The following is a 642-nucleotide window of genomic DNA, read 5'->3' on the forward strand; positions in this document are numbered from 1 at the left end:
TGATGGCCAATTTGGATGGATTTTGATGGGTTTAGATTTAGACCTAAATTAAGCATGTAGGGATAAACTTGGGTCAAACTTGGGCTAGCCATGGGCTAAGCTCAAATTAATTATTTTATTTGATGTAAAACATCATCATGAACAAATTTCATGAAGGATGAAAGTTTTTTTGAAGTTGATTTGATGGTCAATTTGTATGGATTTTGATGGGTTTGGGTTTAGACCTAAATTAAGCCTCTAAGGGTCAAATTTGGATCAAACTGGAGCTAGCTTTTGGCTAAGCTCAAATTAATTGTTGTTTTAGTGAAAATTTTTTTACCACCCTATTATTCATGGTCGTGGGGGTGGATTTTATAGAAAATGGCTGTGGGGATGCTTGGCTGGCCAATTGAGAGCTTAGCCCCACTGCTTAAGTTTCAAGAAGAGGAGCTCTCAGCTCAATTTGGGCTGAGGTGGCCTCTAGCCATGTGGGGGCTCACAGTTTTTGGATTTTAGCTTGGGTTAAGGTGGCTAACCAAGGGTTGGATCATGGTTAAAGCTTATGATGCTCAGTAAAAATGGCACCATAGGGTATGGACATGTGTTATGGCAAGTACCTTGATTTAACCTCTTTATTATCCCTTTTAAAAAATTTTCAAAAAA

This window comes from Phalaenopsis equestris, unplaced genomic scaffold (genome assembly GCF_001263595.1).
Source record: "Phalaenopsis equestris unplaced genomic scaffold, ASM126359v1 Scaffold212989, whole genome shotgun sequence".
NCBI classification, from domain to species: Eukaryota; Viridiplantae; Streptophyta; class Magnoliopsida; order Asparagales; family Orchidaceae; genus Phalaenopsis; species Phalaenopsis equestris.